This window comes from Globicephala melas, chromosome 20, assembly GCF_963455315.2.
Source record: "Globicephala melas chromosome 20, mGloMel1.2, whole genome shotgun sequence".
In the NCBI taxonomy this organism is placed as follows: domain Eukaryota; kingdom Metazoa; phylum Chordata; class Mammalia; order Artiodactyla; family Delphinidae; genus Globicephala; species Globicephala melas.
The window spans coordinates 47,060,337-47,079,147 of NC_083333.1; the positions used below are offsets into that span (position 1 = coordinate 47,060,337).

General features: G+C 44.3%; 1 protein-coding gene across 1 annotated transcript in view; it reads right to left on the reverse strand.

Annotated features, from left to right (window-relative positions):
• DUSP14 (dual specificity phosphatase 14) overlaps positions 1-16,798 on the reverse strand; it is a 25,966-nt gene extending 9,168 nt beyond the window's left edge. Inside the window, exon 1 of the mRNA XM_030881890.2 lies at positions 16,654-16,798. The gene's annotated coding sequence lies outside the window, so the exon portion shown is untranslated. The remainder of the gene's footprint in view (positions 1-16,653) is intronic.
• Between the last annotated feature and the right edge of the window lie 2,013 nt (positions 16,799-18,811).

An 18,811-nucleotide genomic window follows, 5' to 3' on the forward strand; every position in this document is an offset into this window, starting at 1 on the left:
CAACGAAGATCCCATGTGCTGCAACTAAGACCCAGCACAGCCAAATAAATTTTTTAAGAAAAGAAAAAGAATACATACCAATCCTCAGACTCTTCCAAAACACAGAAGAGGAGCAAACACTTCCAAACTCATCCTACAAGGCCAGCATTACATTACTACCAAAACCAGACAAGGGCACCACAAGAAAAAAAAATTACAGGCCAATATCTCTGATAAATATAATGGAAAAATCCTCAACAAAATAGCAGCAAACTAAATTCAACAATATACTAAAAGGATCATGCACCATGATCTGGTGGAATTTATCCCATGGATGCAAGGATGGTACAACATCTGCAAATTAATCAGTGTGGTACACCACACTAAGAAAAGGATAAAAATCACACGATCATCTCAATAGGTACAGAAAAAGCATCTGACAAAATACAACATCCCTTTATGATAAAAACTCTTAACAAAGCAGGTATAGAGAGAACATACCTCAACATAATAAAGGCCATATATGACAAGTCCACAGCTAACATCATACTCAGTGATGAAAAGCTGAAAGCTTTTCCTCTAAGATCAGGAAAGAGACTGGGATGCCCCTTCCTGCCACTTTTATTCAACATGGTATTAGAAGTCCTAGCCAGAGCAATTAGGCAAGAAAAAGAAATAAAAAGCATTCAGATCAGAAAGGAAGAAGTAAAACTGTCACTATTTGCAGATGACATATTATATATAGAAAACCCTAAAGACTGGACACACACAAAAAAAGTTAGAACTAATCAATGAATTCAGTAAAGTAGTATACAAAGTCAATATACAGAAATCTGTTGCATTTCTATAGACTAATAGTGAACTATCAGAAAGAGAAATTAAGAAAACAATTCCATTTAAAACTGCATCGGGGGCTTCCCTGGTGGCACAGTGGTTGAGAGTCCACCTGCTGATGCAGGGGACACGGGTTCGTGCCCCGGTCTCCGAAGATCCCACATGCCGCGGAGCAGCTAGGCCCATGAGCCATGGCCGTTAAGCCTGCACGTCCGGAGCCTGTGCTCCGCAACGGGAGTGGCCACAACAGTGAGAGGCCCGAGTACCACAAAAAAAAAAAAAAAAAAAACTGCATCAGGAAAAATAAAATATTTAAGGAATAAATTTGACCAAGGAAGTGAAAGACCTGTATACTGAAAACTGTAAGACATTTATAAAAGAAACTGAAGAACACACAAATAAATAGAAAGATATATTTGGTGCTCATGAACTGGATTAATATTGTTACAGTGTCCATAATACCCAAAGCAATCTACAGATTCTGTGCAATCCCTATCAAATTTCTATCAAAATTATCAAATGCCTATCAAATGGCATTTTCACAGAAATAAACAATCATAAAATTTGCATGGAAACAAAAAGTCCCTGAATAGCCAAAGCAATCTTGAGAAAAAAGAACAAAGCTGGGGGGCATCACACATCCTGATTTCAAACTATATTACTAAGCTATAGTAATCAAAACAGTATGACATCAGCATAAAAAAAGACACATAGATCAATGAAACGGAATAGAGCCCAGAAATAAACCCATGTATGTATGGTCAATTAATTTACAACAAAGGAATCAAGAATATACAATGGGGAAAGGACAGCTTCTTCAATAAATGGTGTTGGGAAAACTGAACACCACAAAAGAATGAAACTGGACCACTATCTTATACCATACAAAAAAACTCAAAGTGTATTAAAGAGTTGAATGTTAAGACCTGAAACCATAAAACTCCTAGAATAAAACATAGGAGGTGATAAGCTCCTTCACACTGGTCTTGGTGGTGATTTTTTGGATTCAGCAACAAAAGTAAAAATAAAAATGTAGGACTAAATCAAACTAAAAAGCCTTTGCTTTTGTTTAGGAAACTAAACAAATGAAAAGACAACCTATGGAATGGGAGAAAATATTTGCAAATGATATGAACAATAGGGGTTAACATCCAAAATACATAAACAGTGTGTATAATTCAATAGCAAAAAAGAAACCCCAAACAATCTGATTTAAAAATGGGCAGAGGATCTGAATAGACATTTTCCCAAAGAAGAAATGCAGATGGTCAACAGGTACATGAAAAGGTATTCAACATCACTAATCATCAGGGAAATGCAAATCAAAACCACAGTGAGATATCACTTCACTCACACCTGTTATAATGGCTATTATTGAAAAGACAAGAAATAAAAAGTGTTAGCAAGGATGTGGAGAAAAAGGAACCCTTGTGCACTGTTTATGGGAATGTAAATTGGTGCAGCCACTACAGAAAACTGTATGGAGAGTCCTTGAAAAGTTAAAAATAGAATTACCATATGATCTAGCAATTCCATTTCTGGGTATTTATCCAACAAAAAATGAAAACACTAACTCGAGAAGATATATGCATCCCCATGTTCACTGCCAAGACACGGAAACAACCTAAGTGTCCATGGATGGATGAACGGATAAAGAAAATTTGGTATATATACACACCATGGAATATTAATCAGCCATAAAAAAGAAGGAAATCTTGCCACTTACAACAACACAGATCTTGAGGGCACTATGCTAAGTGAAGTAAGTCAGAGAAAGACAAATACTGTATAGCATCAGTTATACATGGAATCTTTAAAAAAAAAGCTCATAGATATAAAGAACAGATTGTTGGCTGTCAGAGGTGGGGACTAAATGGGTGAACAAGGTTAAAAGATACAAACTTCCAGTTATAAAATAAGTCATGGGAATGTGATGTACAGCATGGTGACTATAGTTAATACTGTACTACATATTTGAAAGCTGCTAAGAGAGCAACTTAATCTTAAAAGTTCTCATCACAGGAAAAAAATTTTGTTAACTATGTATGGTGACAAACGTTAACTAGACTTACCATGATGATCATTTTGCAATATACACAAATACTGAATCATTATGTTGTGCACCTGAAACTGACACAATGTTCTATATCAATTATACCTCAATTTAAAAAATTAAAATAATTACAGCTTTATACTGCAGTGGTTCTCACTTGGCCTGCATCAGAATCACCTGGAGGGCTTGTTAAAACAGATTGCTAAGCCCCGCCCCCAGAGTTTCTGGTTTAGTCGTTCTGGAGATGGGCTCTGGAGCTGCCACTTATTTCCCACGTGATGCTGCTGCTGCTGCTCAGAGGACACACTCTGAGAACCGCTGCAGAGGTGGATGCTGTGGTGTGCCACCCAGATTCCCCTTCAAGGCTGAGGCACTCAGAATGCAGGTGCCGACGGATCACAAGTCTCTCCCCAGAAACCGCCCGTGCCTGAAGGGAGCTGCCTCGCCCAAGCTTACCACCCCCCTCGTTTGGGGACCACACCTGCTGACCAATGATACAGAGGTACACAGACGTATATAGGTGAAACTGCATCATGAAGACGAACAAGGAAGTAGTCGCATAAGGAAATGCATGCGGATGTGAGGGTCAGATATGCATGGAAACAGGCAGAACTTTAAAAGAACAGCCTGTCCTGCAGCAGAGCACATTCTCATGCCACTTCCAAGTCTTTCCCTGGCAGAATCCTAAGAGTTTAAAAAGCAAAGTCACCGTGGTAATAAACACACAAAGTTAGGCTTTTGAACTGCTGGTGATAACTCCATCCTCAATGTGGAAGATGCTAATCAAATTTCCAACCAGGTTATCTAGTTACTGTCTAATTAAGAGGGACTCAGTCTCCTGGTCTCCCAAATAATTATACTTTTGGGAAAACCACTTGCCCTCCTGAGGCATGTGTCCCAGGCTCACTGGCCTTTTCAGCAGAAAGGTCTTCATCAAGGGCCATGGGTAAGTGATGGGTGGGCTGAAAGCCTAGCTTACTCAGTTAACTCCCATTCGTCAGGCAGTGATAGGGTACTTGGTGCTGCAGGGAAAAGAACGCAGATTGTGAGTCCTCAGGGCAGAATCCAAGTGAGACAGACATGATGCTCCCTCCCTGCTGCTGCTAGTCAGTCTCGTGCCAAAAACCTGTTTAAAATGCCAAAGCTGAGTCCAAGGTTTAGAAAAACAACTTCTGCCAGAGAGCACTCAGAGGGCACAGATGCTCCTCTGACCAACACTCCCGACCCCTTTTACAGATCGAAAAATACAAGGTTCAGAAAGGGGGAGATGATTTCAACTTGGAGAAGACAAGTCACAGGGCCAAGAGAAGATCCAAGGTGTCTGGATCCCTTGCTCAAGCCCACACACAGCTTCTCTGTGCCTGTGCGGGGGTGGTTGTGGCCTCACTACCTGCCCTACAGGACTCCCACCCCACCAGCACCTTCAGTGCACGAGGGGCCTTAGATCTGCCTAAGCAGGACATGTTCAAATGCTACACACAGAGAAGAATGACCCCAAATGGGCTGCCCCAGTTTCTCCTATTGCCCAGAAGAGGGAAATACTGCCACAGACAGGTACACCTTTCAGGACCCAGAACGCTCTCCTGATAGCAGGGGGACCTCAGCAAGGAGCAGTCCCACAGCAGGCACAACAGGAAGCCCTAGTTTGCTTCATTTCTAAGATTAGCAGATTCTGATCATAATGAAAAAAAGAAAACATGCATATTACATCACAGGTGTGTCAAAATCAACTTAGTGAATGTGTACAGGAAAACGGAGAAGGATATCTATTAGGAGAGTAAAAGACTGACCATGTTTGAGGGATCAATGATGCCTTCTGAGTGACAGCACCACTTCTACTGCAGCACACTGGTCTCTGGGACCAGGATGACCAGAGAGAACACCAAGGAGTGTCCATGTCGCTGTCCATGGTGTTCAACTCAGCCCTCCCAAGTTGCTCTGGCAGCTGCATTTACTTCTTGGAGGGAAAAATGCTTTCCTGGCCAGGGGAATGGGGGTGGGGTGAGGTGAAAGACAAAAAAGAGGAGGTGTCCTAAACCAACCCCAGAGGTGTTTTTGTTGTTGTTGTTTAACAAGTTATAAGAAATGTCAGGGATGATGCTGGTCTCTTTGAATAACGAACATCAAAGTGCTAAATGCTAAGTAAAATGCAGAATTAGTGTCTACCCAGTGGGCCTGTAATCTCAATAATGCATTAAGCTCTTAACAACAGCCTGCTCCCTGCACTGGAGAGCTCCTGGAATGTGGCACCAGCGTCTATACCGGCAGCAGATGCAGAATTGCTACCTGGTGTCACAGCCTATTCAGAGCATCCGTCCCACTGCCACAGAAGCGCTTTTTTTTTTTAATCACAAAAATCACTAGAATCAGGAGTTAAAGAACTGAAATTCTATCTACTGCTTTTTCTCCTCATGTTGAATAAGCAGAAAAATGGACACAGTGGTGCTAGAGATGACCATGTAAACTGATCTAAGATATTTTTAGCTTTAGGGATTTCAGAGGTTTGCAGTATATACTGGAGGCCTACATTGTTTTTATTTTTTAATACATGAAAAGCCTATGTAATCACATTTTCTTTTTCCATTGAAGTAAATGTTTATCTAGTTCTTTCAAAAAAAAAAAAACTCTTAAAGTCACCCTTTTTAAAAGAGAGGTGGGCTTCCCTGGTGGCGCAGTGGTTAAGAATCTGCCTGCCAATGCAGGGGACACGGGTTCAGCCCTGGTCCACAACTATTGAGCCTGCGCTCTGGAGCCTGTGAGCCACAACTACTGAGCCCGCGTGCCACAACTACTGAAGCCCACACACCTAGAGCCCATGCTCCACAACAAGACACCACAATGAGACGCCTGCGCACCGCAACGGAGAGTAGCCCCCACTCGCCACAACTAGAGAAAGCCCACGCACAGCAACAAAGACCCAATGCAGCCAAAAATAAATTCATTTAAAAAATAATAATAAAAATTAAAAAATAAAAGAGACATTTTAGCCTACATTGTTGTAAATAAATACTACTTTTCTCATTACATTTCGTTATTAAATCAGAAATGTGTTCCACTGGGGAAAGAAGTTAAAATACTCTTAAAAATAAAAATCACAGTGTGGCAAAATTCAAGGGAAAAAACTTTCTGACAAAACATTAAGAATAGGGACGTCCCAGGCTTCCCTGGTGGCGCAGTGGTTGAGAGTCCGCCTGCCGATGCAGGAGATACGGGTTCGTGCCCCGGTCCAGGAAGATCCCACATGCCGTGGAGCAACTAGGCCCGTGAGCCATGGCCGCTGAGCCTGCGCATCCGGAGCCTGTGCTCCGCAACGGAAGAGTCCACAACAGTGAGAGGCCCACATACCGCAAAAAAAAAAAAAAAAAAAAAGAATAGGGACGTCCCTTGTGGTGCAATGGTTAAGAATCTGCCTGCCAACGCAAGGGACACGAGTTCGAGCCCTGGTCCAAGAAGATCCCACATACCGCGGAGCAACTAAGCCCATGCACCACAACTACTGAGCCTGCGCTCTAGAGCCCGCGAGCCACAACTACTGAGCCCACGTGCCACAACAACTGAAGTCCGCAAGCCTAGAACCCTTGCTCCACAACAAGAGAAGCCACCGCAATGAGAAGCCTGCACACCACAATGAAGAGTAGCCCCCTCTCCCCGCAACTAGAGAAAGCCTGCACGCAGCAACGAAGACCCAATGCAGCCAAAAATAAGTAAATTTATATTAAAAAAATTAAGAATAAAATTCAAATACTGAGTTATATTCATGTTAAAATAAAATGAAATAAAAGATATTCACAAATTGTTCTCACTTAATCTGGAAAGCTTTAGTAATTTGCTGAAACACCTCAACATCTTACATTTGGAGAAGGGATTGTTTTTGCTTTTCCCACCATATAATTTAACTGATAAGATGGCTGGGAAGAGGATAAATACACATAATACACATAGAACTAAAGAATCTGAGAATCACCATTTTAGTTTGGCCACCGATATTCCCCCAGTGTGTAGCTGTAGAGCAACTGCCTGTGTAGTCGTGACCTGGCTGACATCTTGATATCCTCATGTGGACCACTAGCCCATGAACTGAGCCTAACAAAGGCTGATCATTTTAAGACACTAGCCAGCTGCTGGATGGAGAATATACCACAGTCCAAAGGAGGACACAGGCAGTCCACTTGATGAGAGCAAGGGAAAAAAGCATGCTAATAGTGACAGAGATGCACATTCTTTAGAAGTTTAGTTCCATACGATAAATTCATAGATTCTCATGTTGGAAACAGAATAAGTAGAGAGAAGAGACTATAAATAACTACCTATAAAAGGTGAACATAAGCATTTATTTGGGTATCAGGGGGCAATCTGTTTACATTTGGAATTGAGATTTTTAGTCTGGTCCTCATCCACCTTGGTGTTTAAGTTACTTGTCACTCATTCACACAACAGTACTTACTGAGTTCATGCCACGTGTTCAACACTGTTCTAAGTGCTGTTGGGGACTGTGGCAGAATGTATTGGCGAAAAATGGCCATAACAATACCCTGCACCCCCCATGACCTTCTTACAACGTGACCAACTCAACCAAAAGAGAACAGTAGAAATGACGCTTCAGAGGCTAGATCATAAACATGTCAAACACCTCTCCCTAGTCTCTTGAGACTTGCTCTTGGAACCCAGCTGCCATGCTGTGAGGCAGCCCAAAGAAGCCAGGCAGAGTCACCATGTGGAGAGGTCATATGTGGGTGTTACAGCCAGCAGCCCAGCGGAGATCCCAGCTGACAGCCAGGTCAACTACTAAATATGATCCTGGCTGTCAGCCTTTAGAACACTTCAGTGATTCTAGCTCCCAGCCATTAAGTCACCCCCAGACACTGTGGAGCAAAGACAAGTTGTCCCCACTACATGAGGTTCAAATTCTTGACCTACAGGAATCTGTGAGCACACACAGATTCCTGTAGGTCAAGAATAAAAATGATTTTTATACCACTGAGTTTTGGAATGGTGTGCTATGCAGCAACAGTCACTAGAACAGGGATATAAAGTAACAGAAGACATCACCCTGTGCTAGGATTTTATCATCTTCTAGAGACGACACAAGATACACATATAAAACAGATGAGGACTTCCCTGGTGGTACAGTGGTTAAGAACCCGCCTGCCAATGCAGGGGACACGGGTTCAAGCCCTGGTCCTGGAAGATCCCACATGCCGTGGAGCAACTAAGCCCATGCGCCATAACTGCTGAGCCTGTGCTCTAGAGCCCACGAGCCACAACTACTGAGCCTGCGTGCCACAACTACTGAAGCCCACATGCCTAGAGCCTGCGCTCTTCAACAAAAAGAAGCCACCGCAATGAGAAGCCCGTGAACCACAACAAAGAGTAGACCCCGCTCGCCGCAACTAGAGAAAGCCCGCGCACAGCAACGAAGACACAATGCAGGCAAAAATAAATAAATATTTTTTAAAATGAATAAAACAGATGAATAACAATTAGAGATAGACTAACAATAAGCGAATCAAATGAGTGGTGCAAACAGCAGGTGCTGCAGTAATGCAGAGAAGGCACAGGGTTAAGACAAAGTAAAACAGTCAGTGGTGCTGAAAACCTGGGTTGTTTGTTTCTTGGGGAAGTGTCTCATAGATTACACTATCATGCCTTTTCTCCAATCCATTTAAAACATGCTGCCATTCTTGCCTTGCAAGAGCCTCCTTATTTTTGAGATTCCAAATGAAGAACACTAGCCCTTTTCTATAGCCCCTCACTACTCACAAAGTGTGGTCCAAGGCCCAGCAGCGTCAACCTGGAGCTTGAATGAAATGCAGAATCTCAGGCCCCATCCCAGACCTCCAGAATCAGACGCCACCGCTTAACAAGATCCCAGGTGATCTGTTTACACATTAAAGGGTGAGAGACACAGCTCACATTAATCTGCCTCGGTCTGTCCCACTGGACTTGCTGAAGCCAACTCGAGCGCCTGTTTTGTTTAAGCCACACGAGCACGCTCAGCCTCTCACAGATCAGCGTCATTCTGCTGTCATGGTTCCCAGATGAGGAATCAGAGGCAAATGGAGGTTAAGAGGCTTTTCCAGACTCTACACAGAAAATGAGTAACCCCACTGGGACCAGAACCCCTTCTCCATGAGTTGTCCATTTGTTGATTAGTCATACAATCTGACCACAACAGATCAACTGATCTAAAGACTACCAAAATGTACACTTCACTGGGGAAGAAAATAAAAACTGAAGAGACAGAAATTAAGGAACATAAATTTAGTCTGTACTTTATCTATAATCTGGATATTCATCTAAAAAATCCTAAACTGCTAAGTGGTATGAGATGGTCTTTGGGTGTGAAAAGTCTGATCATCCTGAACCCAGAAAATGCTTGCAAAATTCCACAATCACATTTAAGCTTGTTTGGTGACAACTGGAAACCAATCTGTGCCACAGCCTATACAAATCATACTTTTAAATCTTCAAAGAGTAAGTGGTAAAAATTAAACATGAATCACAGACTCCTGGCTAAGTGGTGAACTTTGATTTGTATAGGTCAGAACATCTAGACCCAGAGTACTTAAAAAAAATCACGTCAGCAATTAAACCCATGGCACGTATAAGTTTGCCTCAAAATTGCGAAAGTCACTACTGCCCTCTGAAAAGCAGAATCATGAAATCTCAGGACCTTTCATAAAGAAGATCTCAGTCCTTAGAAGTTCATTATTACTTTAAGGGAGACAAAAACGAATTTATAAATTAGAATAAAGTTCACAGGACTAAGACCTCAATGGTGAACAGTTGAGCACTCTTTGAGCATCTAACCATTTGATGTCTCACTAGACATATCAACATTTTAAAAATTCAAGCAGTGAGCCTCAACCTTCTCCCTGCAGGGGCTTCTATATCATTCATACCTCTGGCCGCTTCCACATTTTTGGTGCTTTTTACACCAAATTAACTTCATTTGTAAACTACTGATGAATTAACTTCCTATTTTTCTTTATAAACCAAAGGCATCTGTAATCATCTATGAGAGTTTCTGAGCAGAATAAGATAACCAGGTAAGTCTCTTGCATTGGCTGGATGCTGCATACCCCTATCCTTGCTGAGGGACAGCAGGCCTCCCGAATTTTGAGGGCAACTGGGTGTATCTGAGCCTCCCTGGAGCAAAGGAAGGAATCAAGTTTTTAGCTAAATAGGGGTCAAAGAACATGGCATCCTGAAGTTATTCCCTTGGCTTTAATGGTCTCCTAAAGAAATAATCTTATACAAAGAGATAATACACATAGTTCTTTGTAGATTATACTACTAATTACTAGTCATATGCTAAACGAGAATGCAATGGTCTCTGAACCTCATTCTACTCTTGGTCAAATCAGGGGCTGACAAACTATGGCAGGCGGGCCATGTCTGCTTGGCCACCTGTTTCCGTACAGCCCATGAGAGAAGAATGGTTTATACATTTTTAAATGGTTAAAAGAGAATTCAAAAGAAGAACACTGTTTCATGGCACATAAAAATTGTATGAGATTAAAATTTCAGTGTTCATAAATGAAGTTTTACTGGAGCACAGCCGTGCTCATTTGTTACATATTAACTGGGGCATTTTCATGCTACAAAGGCAAGCTTAAAAAGGCAAGTTAAATAGTTGCAACAGAAACTGTGGACTTCCCTGGTGGCGCAGTGGTTAAGAATCCATCTGCCGATGCAGGAGACACGGGTTCGAGCCCTGGTCTGGGAAGATCCCACATGCCGTGAAGCAACTAAGCCCGTGAGCCACAACTACTGAGCCTGGGCTCTAGAGCCCGCGTGCCACAACTGCTGAAGCCCCCACGCCTAGAGCCCGTGCTCCTAACGGGAAGCCACCACAATAAGAAGCCCGCGCACCACAACGAAGAGTAGCTCCCGCTCACTGCAACCAGAGAAAAGCCCGCGTGCAGCAATGAAGACCCAATGCAGCCAAAAATAAAATAAGTTAAAAAACAAAAAAACTGTATGGCCCACAAGCCTAAAATATTTACTACCTGGCCCTTCACAGAAAAACATTTGCCAACCACTAGTTGAAATTATGTTATAAAGCCATCATAGTATATGGCAAAGGAATATTTTTCCAAGCGGTTCTAAGGACCCTGCATGAGAATCCTGCATGAGAATCACTGGGCTGCTGGTCAGAAGGCTCTGTGGCTCTATCTGCCACATCACTGTTTACCAGTTAACAGAAGCAACACCCTCTTGTTCAAGAGTCTTCTCCTGTGGCTCTGCAAACTCAAAGACCTAAGGAGTCAAAAAGGCCTGCCATGCTCCACTGATGCTGAAACTGTTCTGGGACAAGGCACCAAGCAGTTGCATATAAATTTCAGAAGGGCCTTTTTGTCCACTGAGACCTCCAGATGGCAGGGGAAAGCTGACCAAACTGGATAGGAGGTTACTCTCTGTCAGGGTAAAAGCAAGAATGGGAAGTGCTGAGGTGAGCGGGGAGGGCCATGGGCTGCACGTAACAGGACACGGCCGTAACCTTGGCACCAGGGCTCCCCGCTCTTCCCTGCAACAGGTGGAAAACAAAGCTCCTCTGTAAATTACAGCCTTTGGAAAAGGATACCACGAAACAAAATTTCTCCCCCCATCACTCAGATTAAGACGTTCTGACACTACTTTTCATCCTCCTACTATGGGTATGTTTTCTTAAAAACTTCTAATTTATACATATGTAGTTTTTAAAATTATGGTTATTTTAGAGAATCTGAAAAAAAAAACCTTTAGTATATGAGTAAAAAAGTATTCATGATTTGTAAAGACTGAAAATAGAGCAATTTAGCCATTTTCCAAGATGCCTTACAGAAGAAATTTAAAGGAATTACAAATCTCACGTTCTTTGGACTACTGTTCTTCTATCAGCCCTCCAACTAAGAAAAAGATCTACTTAAGGGTGGGTTTTTTTTTCAGATGCTAATTTATCTTATTATTCAGAGATAATTTAATGATGACAGTTGAAAGGTGTTTTCTAAACGTACAGAATTGTATTTCTGCCCTTAGGATAGAAAGAGACTGTTAGCAGATAACACCAGGCACAGTAGATGCTCAACAAACACCTGAACTTAATAATTTAATAACTGTCCTGACCTGACCTTCCCATCCCTCCCTATCCTCTCTCCCTTCCTCTTTCTCTTTCCCTCCCTCCCTCTCTCTCTCTCTCACACACACCCCAGCTTTAAATCCAGCTAGCAACACCAAACACAGGCAATTAAAGTTACCCTGGCAACTGTCTACTCAGAAAGCAGGAACTCTCTATCAAACCCGGTACTACCTCTACTGTCGAGTATAAAGGAAGACTTGGAGAAAAGGACACTTCAAAGATTGTAAAAGAAGCATTTATTCTTGTAGCAAAGAAGCTGCGGTTCCTTTGGAATTGCCAAGGAATTCCTGTGCTGGTGCCTCTAAGGGATCTGCATGTGTACACAATCATGTGAGTACCGGTCCTTAGAGGGTATTTTCACAAGTACTGGCCTGGGTTCCTGCACACATCACACACTAAAGCCAGCACTGCTGGCCTGCACATTCAGAGCTGGGCACAAGGCAAGTATTCTCCAGCACAATGCAAATCACCACATCAAGGCATCTGGTGGCCCAAGAGGTAAAATTCTTCCAAAATCTTTAAAACTTCCAGGTACTAGACATTTTAATTTTTAATACTTCATTTTGCATATTTAAATTTCTCTATAACTACACATCTGTTTAAAAAAACAAAATCAATGGAAGGATTCTATTGGGTACCTGTCAGCCACATAGAGTGGAAAACCATCTCTGGCTTTCAGTGGTATGTAGTCCAAACCATACAAACTTAAGTGTATAAAAATACAGTGGCACATGAAGGGCCAGAGGTCAAGCCACCTAGGTGAAATTTATTCATTCATTCAAGAAATAGCCAGACAGGGCTTCCCTGGTGGCGCAGTGGTTGAGAGTCTGCCTGCCGACGCAGGGGACACGGGTTCGTGCCCCGGTCCGGGAGGATCCCACATGCCGCAGAGCGGCTGGGCCCGTGAGCCATGGCCGCTGAGCCTGCGCGTCCGGAGCCTGTGCTCCGCAACGGGAGAGGCCACGGCAGTGAAAGGCCCGCGTACCACCAAAAAAAAAAAAAAGAAGGAATAGCCAGACATGTTGTGGTTAAACAGCAAGTACAGTGGATTATAAGTTCAAGGCTGACACCACTGGAGGAATTGGTACAACCGCTTTGGAAAATAGGCATCAGCTAGTAAAGCTGAGGATATGCACATCTATGACCAGCAGTATTCATAACTGCCCTGGGCCAGAAACAACCCAGATGTCCATCAACAGCGGAAGACAAATAGATAACCTGTGGTATATGCATACAAATATGAACTAATTACAGTTACAGGTAACAACATGGATAAATCTTAAAAACCATAAATGCTGTAAGAATTTGAACCAAAAAATTATATATGTGTGTATATACATATATGTATAAATACCCACACTTACATACATATACAGATATATGATGTTGACCCCCCCCCAAAATGGATTTACAAGAATACCTACATTAATTCCATTTGCATAAAAGTGAAAAACAGGCAAAATGAAACTATATTGTTTAGGGTTAGTATTTAGGTGATAAAGCCTGTAGAAAAGAAAGGAAATGACTTTCACAAAAATGAAGCTATTTACTGGCTGGGTTACCTCTGGGGTAAGGAGAGAGGTGGTCATTGGGAAAGAGTGGAAAGAGGGTACTTCTTAACCTGCAAGATGGTTACAGCTGGTTTCTTTAAAATAATTAAGTTATCCATTTATGTTTTATACCCTTTTCTGTGTGTTATAATTCACAATAAAAAAGTTAAATAAATACAATGTTGGTTTCCAGTAATTCAGAACCCTTACAATTCTGGCCTATCTGGGGAAAGAACACTTCCTCTCTGAATATCACTACTGGCCTGTCAGCTTCATGAGGCAAGGACCTTATTTGCCTTCTACCCCAGTAGTCAGCACTGAACCTTTCGCATGGCAAAAGTCTCAATAAATGTCTATCTATAAACACTTTTTTTTCGGCTGGGCTGCACGGCTTGTGGGATCTTAGTTTCCCAACAAGGGATCGAACCGAACCCGAGCCCTCGGCAGCGCAGAGTCCTAACCACTGGACCACCAGAAACCCATACACTCTTGATGTGAATTTTGTTTTAACCCACCTCTCTTCTGAAATTACTGATTTGAACTGTGCCCACATTAACATTTCCCTTTCTGTCTTCACCCCAGTCAGGCCTTCATAAATAACTAAAGCTACCATCTTAAATATTCGCTCTGTAAGTTTATACTTAGGTGCTGTTGCTTTAGCAACTCTCCCTGCTTTCCACTCCCTTTTATGCCTCCTCACAAACAAAGAAAAGACGAATACAGTAGATTTTTGTTTTTAATGGGGAAGTTTTCATTTGCAACCAAGAGTAACGCCAAGGTTCTTACTGATTTAACTGTTTTGAAGTTAAGAAGGGGTCATTTCTGCATTGCCTGGAGAAATACTACCATGCTATCAGGGTTAATACAACTTTACGACCAGCTGTATTTAAAACACATGCTACCTGTTCTAGACAGAAACCCAGTCTCTATAAACAGGATTGGTTAATTTTATAATAATCTATTTCAATTTAAAAAGTCACTCAGGAAAAAAATAAGCTAGAGGTTTTCAGACTATGCAAACCAGAAAAAAAAATCACTTTGTGCAAACAGACATTTATGAAAATGCTTAGAAAAGTCTAAAAGAATACACACAGACCAATAAAGATACACGCAGCAGTTACTTTTGGGACAGATGCTCAAAAATAGGTTTTAATCTTATCTGTAAAGTTTTAATTTTTTTCCAAACAGAGAATGATTAATTCTTGGTATTGGGAAAAAGTATTTGTAATCCACCTCGCCTTAAAATAAAATCCCAATTGCTAAAGAACCTACCAAACACAGTTCCTTCCCTAAGGAGCAACATTTTAAAATGCTGAAGTTTTAAAGGATTTCCTGTACTTACACACCTGGCCAATTTTTTTATGGTAAGAATATAGATTTATACCATTGTATTAAAGAATATTACACAAATCATACCTGCATTCAACCAATGTGAGAGATTTCAGCTAAGAACACAGCATAGATACGTTGGACACTAACGTTAAAAAGCCTTCGAATGAAGTAAACTGTCTCCCATTTTATGGGGGAAAGCCAAAAATATCAAGCATCTACCTCTCCTCCCCCAAGCGTCAGAAGATGAGTCAGAGCTGGAGGCAGGAGTAGGGCCCATGTGTCAAGCCGCCTGTGCAGGGCTCCTTCCTTCCTCCACCAGGCAACCCTCTGCTCCCACCCACGTCGGGGTCCCTGCCTCAGCCTGTCCCTGATGTGAATTCTCAGGTGCCTCTGGTGAAGATGAAGCAGTTATTCATTCTGGGGGCTCCTCCTTCCCTGCATTTCTAAAGGGAACCTGAGAATGGGGGCCTTTAAGAGTCCACAACAAGTTAACAGTCACCAAATGCAGCTCAAGGAAGTGGAGCTTCCAGATACACTCACACAACTTTGCAAAGAATACAGCACCTTTGTTCCCCTCATTTTAAAGACTAGGAAACACGCAGAGAGCAGCTGTGACTTGTTCAGTATCACTTAACTTTGTGACAGAGCTGAGTCCCAAGCGTGGAGCTGCTGGCAGCCCCATCCCGTGACTTTTAACTGATCTGTACAGTCTCAGGGAGTACGTTCCAACATTCCATGACATTTCTGAGTGGCCTCATGGACTAGGAATTCCAGGAACTCTGGTCCATATTCCTTTCAGGTGAGTAAAGAATCAGGACTTGTCGTTTTGCCTCCGTTTTCAAATCCGTAAAATGGGACGTAATGCTTTCTACTTACCTCTCTCTTAAAACTACATTGAACAGCTAGTTAACACGTGCTAAACGCCCTGAGGTCTTGCTGGATGAAAAGCACAAGGCACTTAAAAAAAAAAAAAAAATCCCTACACAGTAGAACTGCATTTTTAAGTCACTCCTCCTTCCCTTGCCTCTGGGATGCCCAGTTACCATAATACTGGCTGGCACCACTGGAAACATCCACCTAAATAAAATATCGTTATACAATCCACTTAAGGCAACTACATACAGCATGCAACTCCTCTCGCACACAAACAACGACTCAACTTCGCTGTGGAGCAAGGGTACTTAGGAGAAATAAAAAGACATGTTAGCACTGTGCTCACCAATCCACCACCGTAGAGAAATACTCAAGTTGAATACTTGGCATTGCTGAAAGTCAAGTTGCTTCTACCAACGCACCAGAAACCTTTGGAAGACGCAAAAAGCCGCCGACGCTCCCGTGGCTCGGAGCGGGCGAATGGTGGCGACGGGGTGAGGAGGCAGAGAGGCCATGGCTGGACCGCAGAGCAGAGGGGTCAGGGAGGGGGAGGGGAACAGAAAGGATGCTCGCGAAGGAACCAGAGGGCTGGGACCCCGGCCCAGGCGTCGCCGCAGTGGGGAAGCAGCCGGGGTGGCGGGGCGGGGGGCGGGGAATGCGCGCCGAGAGCCGGCGAGGCAGGGTCGGGCGGTGAGGAGGGGGCGCTGCGTTGGGCGCCGGGCCTCTCCTCTCCCCGCCGCCCAAAGGATGCGAGAACCGCCCGAGAGCAGGTGGGGGACGCCGGCACAAAGTTTCCAGAGACCACGTTCGCGCAGGCCCTCGGCCATCCGGTCCGGCCAGGGCCCCGGGGCCCGGTCGGCGCCAAGTCCCGCCCGCCCGCTGCCCCCTGCCCGAGCCCGCGGGCCCCATACCGGCTCGCCCGGGCTCGCAGCTGACGCTCTTCCCTCCTGCGCTGCTCCCGGCTTCTGCCGGTTATCCGCCGCGCGCACGCCCCTCCTTCTCCCCTCCGCCCGCGCCCGGGGCGGGCCGCGCGCACGCTCCCTGCGCCCCACCGCCCTCTCCCCAGGCGGGGCGGGCGCTCCGGGCGGGGGCGGGGCCTCGGCGCTAGAGGCAAGCTGCGCGTAGCGGGGCGAGCCGGGGGGCACGCGCGGAGCTGCGGACGGCGCGCGTGCGCATTGTGCCCTCCGCCGCCGAGCGGGGAGTCCGGGGCGCGACCCCGGCTCGCACCGCCCCAGCTGCAGCGGCAGACCTCTGCTCAGGGGGCTCTTGTTGTGTCCTCATCTGTGTCTCAACATATGCCCCCGCTCCTTCCCCACTTCAGCGTCTACCTACAAACTGGGTTTGGGCGTGGGTGCAGGGATGATGAACTAGGGTACTTTCTGGATGTGAGAGGGTTAAAGGCAAGAAAACAATACAAATGTAAAGGGTGTGAAGAGTGCAATTAGTGACTAATCTCCGCCTCTCCCCCCACCCCACCACCACCTTCGGTCCTGCAAGGGAGAGCCCAGGAGCTGGGACCAAAGAGTGAAGGGGAAATAAATCTCATGGCAACTGTTGGATGAATTTTGCTTGGGCAGGTATGGGCAGTTTCTAACGACTGTGGGAAGCTGTGTTGTCTGAGACTCAGAAGTAGCTATAGATATGGCCATCTTCTGCCTGCCCCGAGACCATCATAAACCACAGGTGCCACCTGAGTTTCAAAACACCAGGTCCACAGCCCATGCCTCCAAGGCAGAACTGTAGGGTCTCCGGAGCACAGGCTGAACGCATGGATTCGTGAAAGGCTTATTTGCTGTGTCACTCTGAGGGCATTTTTTTTTTTAAGAAGATGTTGGGGGTAGGAGTTTATCAATTATTTTTGCTGTGTTGGGTCTTCGTTTCTGTGCGAGGGCTTTCTTTAGTTGTGGTTAAGCAGGGGCCACTCTTCACCGCGGTGCGCGGGCCTCACACTATCGCGGCCTCTCTTGTTGTGGAGCATAGGCTCCGGACGCTCAGGCTCAGCGGCCATGGCTCACGGGCCCAGCCGCTCCGCGGCATGTAGGATCTTCCCGGACCGGGGCACGAACCCGCGTTCTCTGCATCGGCAGGCGGACTCCCAACCACTGCGCCACCAGGGAAGCCCGAGGGTCTTTTTTTAAATGTAGGTTTGTCCATCTATAACATGAGTAGATGCAAAGCGGACTTTTTTCAGCACAATCTTGCCCTGTAAACAACTTTCTCGAGGCTCTGCAGTGAGTCTAACACCTAAGAGTCCCGACTCCACGCCCAACCCTTTGCTCACCAGCCCCAGCTACGCATCGTTGTAAATCATTGGCATCAGAACAGCTGAACACTCAAACGAGTAATCATAGTTTTAGGGGGAAGGATTGGTGAGGGAAGTAAAAACAGCGCTTTGGGTTTATATCCCACCCCGCCACATCCCCCCGCATCTTCAACCACAAGCTTTGGGGATTTTTCATGCTTTCTGGTCTCCAACCGGATTCCGAGTCATCCCGTGGGTACAGGAATATCTAAAAGTTCTGTCTGCTTCCCAGACAAAAATATAACATCAAAGCCATTTTAGTGATAATCCTAAGGGAGTTGAAAAGGCCTAGAATGGAGAGATTTTGTTTATTTTTCCCTTCATAAAGAGAGAATCAAAGCTTTAAAATTAAGCAAAATTAATCTTTCTGCGAGAGAACAACTCAGAATCTGATTCAGGATAACACATTAGGAGTTCAAATCTTGCCTGGGAAAGGCATCTTCCCAGCGCCAAATTGCTCCACCATCAATTTATCTAGTGACTTATTTTTGACATGCCAATACCAAAATAGCAAAATCTCTAATAGAAACGATTGTATGCCGCTTTATTTCTGTTTCTCCCCGACCCCCCCCCACCAAGTCTTCCTTCAGTCAATTCAATGACTCAGCAGCACAAAAGATACATCCCTCTTCAGATTCAAGCTTATTTGTTACACAGAAGGCAGGTTTCCAGAACAACACTTGTTAGTGACAAGGAACTGGGCATTTTCACGCATTCTAGAACTAAGCCTACCATGAAGAATCAAATCCTCATCAGCGAAGAGGAGG